Consider the following 10,924-nt stretch of genomic DNA (forward strand, 5'->3'; position numbering starts at 1 on the left):
CCAAGCTAAATAACCAACAATTATAACACTCTGCTTCTCCATCTGTGCAATGTAAATAATTCAAATGCATAACTCTAGGCTTGCTGTAACAATCAAATGAGATCATTAAAATGACAGTGTTTTGCAAGATGTAATGCATTCTACAAATGTTAGCTATGATGATGGCTGTGTCATTTTTCAGCTTGTTCTCTTTCCCACCAATAATATTTCAGTCATGGAGATGATTTTTCCCTCTGAAATTTTAGTGGGGCACATTTATCACAGTGGCTTCTCTGATTACAGAAGCAACCATGCTCTGCTTATATAATTCAACCATAATGGAAATAGATAAGAGAAAAAGTGAGCAATTTCCAGGTCCCACTGCCAGAGATAACAAGAGTGGGCACATCCTCTTTTGGGAAAGCTTACCCTGTTTATGAAATTACTCTTTCCACAGAGCACACCAAAGGAATGTAAGAGAAACCCCACTATAGTTTTATTTCCCTATGTTTTCAGGGGAAAACTTTTCTCTGCCACTGGCTGAGAAGTTGGCAGGCTCCTCAATTTTCTTACTGGGTTTTTAGGTACCAGCCTGTCAAGCCATCACAGAGTACAGGATTCAATCAGAAATTAGGCATCCAGCCCAAGATTTTATTCAATCCATTCAGCTTTTGTTCAAAGGAAAGACTTTTCCTTTCTTGAAGGTGGTGGGTCTGGTTTTCTTTCTCTCTTCTCTTCTTTCCTACTTGCTCACTTGGCAAAGTCAGGGGGTTGGGGAGAGAGGCAAAAAAGACAGATGTCCTTCCGGGCTGTTGACGGGGGCTCTCTGAGCTTGGCTTAGAGCCAAGACCTTCTCTCCAGGGTGTTTCTGAGACATCTTGGAGGGCCCCTGCTGGGCCCTTCGGGCCTGGGTGATGCTTCTTCAACTGGCTGGAGCCCGCTTCACTCCTCAGGTCTCTGAAGATCTACTCCTCACTCCGATTCTTACAGATGGAGGCCCTCGCCCTCCCCAGCATTCCTTTTGGACTCAAAATGGCTTAGTGGCTGCAGACTGGCTCTCTGTGCCTCTTGGCCCAGGGTCTGTGAGAAACAGCCTTGAATTCCCTGTCTGTGAACCTCGATCAAAGTGGGCACGGTTGCTTCTCAGGCATAGCCTCCATTCTCCCTGCCACAAGCCTCATGAGCTTTCTCGGTGCCAGTTTATAGGGCCCTCCAACTCCAAGAACACACACCTCTGCTAGTGTCTTCTGAAGCCCATGTTCCTGGAGCCCCAGATGCAGGAACCAGCACTTCCCCACTCCTGGCATTCAGTAGCGGAACTCTTCTGCTGCGTTTCCCCACAAAGCCCTCTATCTCCACTTTCTTACAATGTCAAAATGAAAAAGAGGATCCCAGCACCCGTTCTCAGCATTGACTTTGAAAATTCGCTCAGGGAAGCCCATGCCACCCACCTTCTTTTCAGTATGTGACGTCCACCATATCTTGATGATTCGGATGAGACTCCGATGGTACGGCCCAGTTCCCTGTATTAATATATATGTAAATGTTATTTTTAGCACAATGTTATCATCTAATGGACATAGTTTTTCAATTTTTTTTCATGTCAGCACGAATAGTGCCACCTCATTAGCATACAGTAGTAGATTGGTGTAGTCCAGATAGCATAGAGCTTCTAGATGTCAATCAATTCCATTGTGGTTGATGACAGAATAGTCATCTAAGGGGAGCCTGGGTGGCTCAGTGGGTTAAAGCCTCTGCCTTTGGCTCAGGTCATGATTACAGGATCCTGGGATCCAGCCCTGCATCAGGCTCTCTCCTTGGCGGAGAGCTGCTTCCTCCTCTCTCTCTGCCTGCCTCTCTGCCTACTTGTGATCTCTGTCTGTCAAATAGATAAATAAATCTTTAAAATAAAAAAAAAAAGAATGGTCATCTAAGCCAGGTTTAGACGTTGGCAGGGCAGTGGGGTGGTGGCTGGGGGCCTGGGCTGGGCGGGGCTGCCGTGACTCAGTGGATAAAGAGTAGTGGTCAGTAGGTGGTGGGGAAGGAGGTTGGAGGCAGCAGGACAGCATTCTCTGAAGGGCTGTAATTAGAGGAGCTGCTCCACCGAGCTACACCCGGTCCCTGGGGTGCACTGAGAATTTAAATGATGGGGTGGGACGAAAGGTGCAGTCCTCCTACCTTTTCTCAGGTCCTAGATCCATCTCATCATTGTTTAATGGTCCAAACACACCTTAGAAAACCACTTTTATCCTCCAGGCCCTACTTCTCTGCCTTTCTTTCCCCCTCAAAGCCTGGACTGGGGGGAAGAGGAGGTAGGTAGGGAATGTTAGTAATTAGGGTTAATGCTGAAGCAGGAGAGAGGATGTTACTCAGGAGAAATAGGGAATATCAGGAAACTGGAATGGGGTCTTGGGTGACTCAGTCAGTTAAGCGTCTGATTCTTGATCTCAGCTCAGGTCTTGATCTCAGGGCCTTAAAAAAAAAAACGAGCAAACAAACAAAACAAATGGGGTGAAGGGGGAGAGAAAGCAAGGGTTAATACTTTACATCATTCTAGTGTTTTCTTCTCTTTTCTCCCTCTGCCCCACTACTTCAAATAGGGATAAGGAGAAAGTTTTTATCTTAGCTCCAAAATTACACAGCTTAGAGACACAAGCAAACGGAAAACAGACCACTAACGAAGCCTCACGCATGACCATTATCACATCTCCTCTGTAATGTTCATGCCTCTTCCGCCATGCAGCTCATCCAGGGCGTAGGTCATTAACTCTGGCTGTCAGAAGGGGCAAACGCCCAGCACAGATGTGCAGAGTGGAGATGCAGTCTCACGGAAGGGGCGGTTTTCATGGCAACGATGTTGGAGAACGGCTTCCCTCTCAGACAGAGCTGTTCCCCAGGCAGGATCCGCCAGGGTTAGGTGTTTAAAGCTGAAGAGGGTATCTGCAAGGGGATGCAAGACAGCTGCTTCAAAAAAAAAGGATGATTTGAAAGCCAAAGGATTAAGAAAGGCAGTTGGGAAAACTGGTAACCCTAGGGGGTATTTTCTGTAAAAACAGTTCTTTGTCTGACTAGACTGTAAAATCAGCCAGGAAGCAAAGGACACTGTAATATACAAAAGTCCACCCCCTCCCCAGGTAAATGATTCACACATTCATGGTTTATTCTGACACTTGGGCCATATTATCATATAATAGGGACCTGAACCTTCTTAATATAAATTAAAGATTTGGGGGAGTTTTTCACATTATCTAGTTTCATTTTTCCACACAAATCTCAAACATTTAAAAAAATTCATTAGTATGAAATTTTGTTACCCATTGGAAGCGGATTGCGTTGAAGTAGCTCTTATGGCTCAGAGAATGAGGGCCTCTCATGCACAAAGAACAGCATATTTTCAGTTTTTAGGAACTGATCATTCCCCAGGTTGCTAAAAATGGAAGGAGGGCTTTTTCAATCAGGGGTCCAATCTAATAAAATTCTCATTCCCTGGAGTTTTCATGACCTAAATAGGAGGGAGCTCAGGAAGAGTCTTAGCTTTCCCCAAACACTTCCTTTCAACCCAGCAGCGTTCCCCTACTGAACATCTTTTCTGCATACCAAGCTCTAAGAGAAGCATAAAGGAAATGTAAAGTAGTAAAAACAAACAAACAAACACAAATACACAATTCTTGTTCTCAAGCAGATTGTGCTGCAAACATACACACGTATTTATAAACTCCAAATAAAGAGCCTTTAGAAAATATAAACAACCTGAAACAACAGCTTGCTAGAACTTGTAAGGGAAAAGAAATTTATTCCTACAGGACGTTTTGTTTTCAGGCAACGGCTGGTATGGGAAAACAGCTCTTGCATTCCCAGTGGTAACCGTTTCAGTCATGGGAGACAGAATTTAATAATTTCAAAAGGAAAAAAATGAAGTTGCTTCTAAACGGAACAGCATAACAGATTCCCAGTACCTTGCCACATACGCAGCTAAGGTGGGATGTTCTATAGTAGGAGCTCAGGGCCCTTGGGGTTCCAGGGAAGCACAGGGTAGAGGGGTATTGGGAGGCGGGGCTGTGTCTGAGCATATTTGGGCAGTTGGTCTGGATTTAGATCCTAGATCTGCCACCTATTCATCGTGAACACATGAAACTCTTCGAGCCCCAATTTCCTCATTTGTAAAAAAAATAATACATTTTTCATCCGGGTGTTGTCTGAGTGATAAACTAAATAAAGCAGCTGGATACCTGATTTATAGAAAGTACTCTGTAAAAATAGTTCTCTTAGCATCGTCATTATCATTACTAGTAGTATTTATTTTATAGCCCAGAGTTACAGAGTAACTTTGAAATTTTTTCAAAGTGAACTTTTAGCAAATTGAAGTTACTAAGTTGAATTTTAGTATTGTCTTGTTGATAACAACCCAAATTTCTATGTTTCCTACCTTCTTTTTTTTTTCTACCTCCTCTTGTCTCAAGAATTGTGATGCCCAAATTGTTCATCATAATATCTATTTTTGTATTAGCATACACACAAGTTCCAGAATCTCAACACTTTCTCTTGTGCCCACAGAAAGTGTTCCCTCCAGAAAGTGCTCCCATTTTCTGCTGCTCCTTAGAGCATGACTTTGAGAAGGGCTCGTTTGGTCTTTCCATCTTCACTCTCACTTTTCATTTTCTCATAAACCTTCTCAAATCTCAATTCCACCCAAATTCCTCTTGTCAGAGTACGTGAAATTTCCTTGTTTCCAAATCCAATGGCCTTTTTTTGCTCAATCCTTCGGCAACACCACACTTTTTCTTCCTCTTGAAGCATTTATCTTAGCTGCCATGGTTTCTGGGAACTCCTTTTCTATCACCTTGGCTGGATGTCTCTAAATTTTGGAGTACCACAAGGATCAGCCCCATTATCTTCTCGATCTGTTCTGGCTGCCCAGATAATCTTATCAGTCCCGTGGGCTTACACAGCATCCACGACTTTGACTCTGATACCCCCCATCCATCCCTCACACAGAAGCCAAATGATCTTTTGAAAAATGTGAGTCACATTGTGCCACTCCCCTTTTTAAACCCTTCAGTGACCTTCTACTAATGCTTTGAATGGAAGCCCCACTTGATCCTATGATACCCTTTATGATCTGCACCCTGCCCACCGCCTCCCCACATTACTCCCTACCACCACCCACTACACCCAGCAGCACTGGCCTGCCTCCCTTCTGCTCCTCTGTTCTGCCCTGGAGCTCTGCTTTTCTACTTCCTCCATCCAGAATCTTGGTTTTTCTCAAATGCCAGCTCCTCAAACAGGGCTTCCCTGACCATCCAACCAAAAGGAACCCCGTTACTCTCTATCCCATAACCTATGCAATGTATTTGCTTTGCATGTATGTATGACTACCTGGCATCTTCCCGCCCGTTGCCTCCTCTCATCAAGAATGCAGGCCTCACAGGGAACGTCTTGCCCACCATCCCCAGTGGCCAGCATGGATAAGGCATCTGGTAAGCTCTACTGGATGAAAATGTCACCTACCACTCAGGTGTCAGACACCAGTGTGCAGATATGGTAATTAGCAATATCAGCTTAGGATTTTACTCCTGTGCTTGCTTTTAGGAACTGAAATAGACATATCGGTGGTGACATGTGCTTTTCATCTGAAGGGAAAATCTACACCAAAAGATGCCAAGTAATTTTAGAATTAGATGTCCCTCTCCCTCCCCTCCTCAGAATTTATATACTATTTCAATGCAAAATGAAATAAACACAAATAAAATGAGTAACACAGGAGTTTACTGTTTTAGATGGTCCTTGTTAGTGTTTCCCCAAACTACCTTCTCCGGGTATGGTCTGTGCTCTTCTAGTGTGTGTGACCCAGAAGCACAGCTGGGCTACTCCTGTGTACCCAACACTTACCTATGGGAGAGGCACAGATGAATGTTACTCTCTCTGCCTTCAGAGAGCTTGCTAAGGGACAGAGAGACACAAAAGCAGAGGCTTCCAATCTAAAGTACTCCTTGGAACCCTAGAAATAGGCAGAGGCTAACTTGGAAGTCCCCGGCAGGGGTATCAAGCCCTACCTGTACAGTTGATGACAGGCTTTCTGGAGGTATCACAAGTAAGCCGCGAGCTGGGAGAGGCACCAGGAGTGAGGGGTGTGCCAGGCCACAGAGGGGCAAGGCCAAGCGCCTGAGACTTGAAGAACACAGCAGATGCATGAGCAGAACCCCACAAGTAACAGAAAACAACTCAAACGAGATGTATGAGTTTGATAGAGCTGCCATAATAAAGTAACGTGGGCTGGGTGGCCTCAACAGCCGAAAGGAATTTACTCTCAATTCTAGAAGTGAGAGATCTGAGATTAAGGTGTGGGCAGAGTTGGGTTTTCCTGAGAACCCCCTCTCCTTGGCTTGTACATGGACATCTTCTCCCTGTGTCTTCACATGGTTTTTTCTCTGTACTTGTGTTTGCACAATTCTCCTCTTTTTTTAGGACACCCATCATCCTAAGCTAGGGTCTACCCTAACTACCTCATTTTGAATCAGTTACCTCTTTAAAGACCCTGACTCCAAATACAGTCACTTTTGGAGATACTGGGGTTTAGGACTTCAATATATTTAAGTATATATTCAATATATTTCAATATATGAATGGAGGAGTACAAAATTTAGCCCATAACACCAGAAAACAAAGATGGAAATGTTCTTAGAGATACCAAGATGTCACAGAAAGCAGCTGAGTGTGTGAGAAGTGTCTTTCTTCCTGCCCCTCTCTCATTGCCCCATCTCTACTTCTCTCTCCTTTATGTAATTGCACACATATAGCTTAAAGAAGAGGGAGAAGAACCATTTACGTAACTGCTCCCTGAGAAATGGATCCTTAGGAAATGCTCTGTTTTAAGCCAATCCCTTCTCAATGGCGTCCATCCTTCTCTTCCCTAGATTTCATGTCAGCCACAATTTTCCCTTTTTTTTCTTTGTTCTGCTCAGTAAGGACATATCCCTACCCAAAGCAATATATTTAGTTCTATTTTATACTTTGTTGAAACAAAATTGTGTATAGTATATGACATGTTTTCTTCTTTGAGTACTGTATTATTAAGATCTGAGTGTGTTTCTGTATGCTACTGTAGTTTATTTTCCTTCTTTGTAATATATATGACCATCTAGCCATTCTATTTGTTGTAGCCACTTGGGTTGTTTTTAGTATTAGCTGTCATGAACAAAACCACTACAGATTTCTTGTGTGGGTCTCCTGGTGCATGTGTGCTAGAAATACTCGAGGATATACCAATTAGGAGTAGAATTTCTTGTCATAGGTTCTGCCCATGTTGACCTCACTGGTCACTGCCAATTATTTTCCAAAGTGGAAATTTCTATTTTTCTACATTGTCTCTGAGACTTAGTATTATTAGACTTTGTAATATTTTGGTGAGTGTGAAATAGTACCTCATCCGTGATTTTAATTTTCCTTGCCTTGATTGCTAAATAAGATTGTGGACCTTTTCATCTATGGGCCTCTCGTGTTTCTGTTTCTGTATAGTACCTTTTCATGCCTTTCCTCACTTTGTATTTTCTATTGGATTGTTTACCTTTCCTATTGGTTTGTTTAATTAGTTTATATAGTATTTTGTCAATGGTATGTGTTGCAAGTGTCTTCTTTCAGTTTGTTGCTTGTTTTTTTTTCCTTCTGAGTCATCTTTTAATGAACATTTTTATTTTTAATATATTTGAATTCATCATAATTTTCCTTTATAGTTTGTGCTTTTGAGTCTTCTTTTAAAAGTCTTTACATAGCTTAAGTTCCTAAATATATTCTCCTATTTGTCTTGTAAATTTTTTCAATTTGAAGTCTTTAATTCATTTAGAATAGATTTTTAATGTGCAAGGGAGCTATTCAGCTTGATGTTTTTCTGTATGGATAGCAAGTTGGTTCGATAGCATTACTGAATTGTCCATCCTTTTTTCACTGATCTGCAATGCTCAATCCTTAACAGAATTTCCATATTTGCATTAGTCTCTTTCTGGGTTTTCTATTCTCTTCCATTGGTCTATCTAACCTTGTGTCAATACTGATGGTCTTTGTTACCTTGCCTTCATAAGTCTTGATATAACAAACCAAGACACTTTTTCAGGAGTCTCTTGACCATTCTTTGCCCTTTGTACTTCTTCATACGTTTTAGAATTAGTTCCTAAATTTCTAGACAGGGAGGGATGGGGAGATGCTTGGGGACCTGGATTTCAAATGAATTGGTCTGAAGCCCAGGATTGTATTGTCAATTAATCTTCAACAAAGGAGGAAAGAATATCCAATAGGAAAAAGGTAGTCTCTTCAACAGTGTTTGTATTTACCCCCCAAATTAAAAAAAAAAAACAACACTAATTTGAAGGGACATATACACCTCTGTTTAAAGCAGCATTATTTACAATAGCCAAATTATAAAAGCAGCCCAAGTGTCCATTGATAGATGAATGGATAAAGAAGTGGTGGAAATACACAAGGGGATATTACTCAGCCATAAATCAGAATGAAATCTTGCCATTTGCAGCAGCATGGATGGATCTAGAGAGTATAATGCTAAGTGAAATTAGAGAAAGAACAATACCATCTGATGCCACTCATATGTGGAATTTAAGAAACAAAACAAATGAACAAAGAAATAAAGAGACATCCCAAAAAACAGACTCTTAAGTATAGAGAACAAATTGATGGTTCCCAGAGGGGAGGTGGTGGAGGGATGGGTAAAATAAGAAGGGAATTAAGAGTACACTAATCTTGGGGATTTGGGGGATAGGAAAAGAATAAATGAAACAAGATGGGATCAGGAGGGAGACAAACCATAAGAGACTCAATCTCACAAAACAAACTGAGGGTTGCGGGGGCAGGGAGTGTAGGGAGAGGGTGATTGGGTTATGGACATTGGGGAGGGTATGTGCTATGGTGAGTGCTGTGAAGTGTGTAAACCTGGCAATTCACAGACCTGTACCCCTGGGACTAACAATACATTTTATGTTAATTTAAAAAATAAAAAAAAAATTTAATAAAAGAGTACACTATCTTTTTGTTTTAAGATTGTATTTATTTATTTGACATAGAGAGAGAGAGAGAGATCACAAGTAGTCAGAGAGGCAGGTAGAGAGAAAGGAAGACAGGCTCCCTGGCAAGCATAGGGGGGCCCGATACAAGGCTCCATCCCAGGACCCTGCAATCATGAACTGAGCCGAAGGCGGAGGTTTAACCCACTGAGCCACCCAGGCACCCCAAGAGTACACCAATCTTGAGGAACACTGAGAAATGCATTGAGTTATTGAATCAATATATTATACACCTATAAACTAATATAACATTGATTAACCATACTAGGATTAAAATTTTAAAAATAAACATTAAAGCAAGAATAAAATAAAATAGTCTATATAGGAGCAATGGGTGATGAATCTTTCTGTTTACAAACACAAAACATCTTTCTGTTTATTTAGCCCTTCTTTATTATCAATCCACAAAGTCCTAAAATATTTTCATCAAAAGCTTGTTTATCATGAAAGATTCTCTTGTTCCTTTATATTTTTGCCGCTATTATAAATGACATATTTTTTCAAAATTGTATTTTCTAACTACTTCTACTGATGTATAAAAACACAACTGCTATTTGTGCATTGATTTTGTATTCAGCAACCTAGCCAAACTCTCTCAGTGATTTTCATAATTTTTCTACAGATTCTTTTGGGTTTTCTATGAAGACAACTGTATCATCAATAAATAATAAGAGGTTTATCTTTTCCTTTCTAATCTTCATGTGGGAAACACAAATGAAAAATACTCGGGGTTGTATCAGAAAGCCTGGAGATTTATTGGGTTTAAAGGAGGACAGAAAGGGAAGAATCAAGGATATTTCCTTTCCCAGATTCTATGTATGGTGGCAGATAGTGTCTCTACCTTGAAGGCTACAAAAAGAAAAACACCTTACATTAAAGAAAAACAAATTACATACACAGACCAGGGATTAGGTTTGTTTTACCAGGTACAGAATTAAGAACCTGTATAGAATGGAATCATTTTCTCAGCTTTTACCGTCATCAGTTTTTTTGAATAATATTGATGGAGTCAACATTCTGTATTATGTGATTACACAGTACAACATCTATAAAATATAACTGTGAAGATTTTCCTAGGTTCTTTGGAAAATGAATATATTATCATCATCACACTACCTATAGGTGTCCTTTTTAAAACTTTGCCAAATCACTTCAGTCAGCTTAAAAATTGTGACTTACAGTGTTGTAATATATCCAGTATTGAGATTATACATATTTGGAGTTATTTAATTTTCAGTGGTCAAAAATTACCCCTGAAGAAAAACTGAAAGGTTAATGGGGGTCAGGAAAGGGCATCAATCTCAGGTTAGTGACTATATGCTGTCCGGAGGGAGGAGACTGCCCTTGGGAGGACTCTAGGGATGTGGAGGGGAAAAGTTCTTAGCTGATATTTGGAAATGTTCCTTAGAGCAGAGCATGATTTGTCTAGTTAATTAGGGAAATGCAGAAGTGGAACATGGTCTTTCCCCCTAAAAATTAAAGATGTGGAGATCTGGATTAGAAAATCTGAGGTTTGGGGTGCCTCACTGGCTCAGTCAGGGGAACTTGTGACTCTTGATCTTGGGGCGGTAAATTTGAGCTCCATGTTTGGTATAGAGATTACTGAAAAATAAAACATTAAAAAGGAAAAAGAAAAAGAAAATTTGAGATCTACCTGCACTTAGAGATCCTTAGATCCAATCAAAGATAAATACTTAATGTTTTTAACAAAAAAAACCTTGACAGAACTAAAATTTGTAAAAAATATCCAGTAAGAAAATATATTCTTGTTTGTTTGTTTTTTTCCCAAACTATCTACATTTACAAAGAATTTATTACAGCGATGCCTGGGTGGCTCAGTCAGTTAAGCATCTGCCATGGCTCAGGTCATTATTCCA

The sequence above is a fragment of the Lontra canadensis genome, unplaced genomic scaffold, assembly GCF_010015895.1.
Source record: "Lontra canadensis isolate GAN:19392208 unplaced genomic scaffold, GSC_riverotter_1.0 scaffold100, whole genome shotgun sequence".
Taxonomy (NCBI): domain Eukaryota; kingdom Metazoa; phylum Chordata; class Mammalia; order Carnivora; family Mustelidae; genus Lontra; species Lontra canadensis.